Source organism: Alligator sinensis, unplaced genomic scaffold (assembly GCF_000455745.1).
Source record: "Alligator sinensis unplaced genomic scaffold, ASM45574v1 scaffold1326_1, whole genome shotgun sequence".
Lineage (NCBI taxonomy): Eukaryota > Metazoa > Chordata > Crocodylia > Alligatoridae > Alligator > Alligator sinensis.
In genome coordinates, this window is record NW_005843485.1 from 85,395 (window position 1) to 85,746 (window position 352).

Consider the following 352-nt stretch of genomic DNA (forward strand, 5'->3'; position numbering starts at 1 on the left):
ACGTGTTAAAAATTGGAGCAATATCAGAGGAATATCAAAGGAATCCCATAGAGCAAACCAGGGTGGCTGAGGTAGCCGTTTAAACACGCATCTGAGTTACTGTAAGCTAAATATTTGATCGGATCTCGAGTAGGTTACTCACTCGCATCATCCAGAGGTGGTTGTTGTTTCCTCTGGAGGCAGGGCACTCTTGGAGCATGCGGTGATGAGGAGAGAGCCCGTTCAGATTCACCTGGATGACCGCATGGCTAATGGCTGCTCTTCTTCCTGGCCCAGGCCCTTAAATAACCTCTCTGACCTCAGCAGCCCGGTCCAATCGAAGCTGCCAATACTGGCCACAAGCCGACCAAAC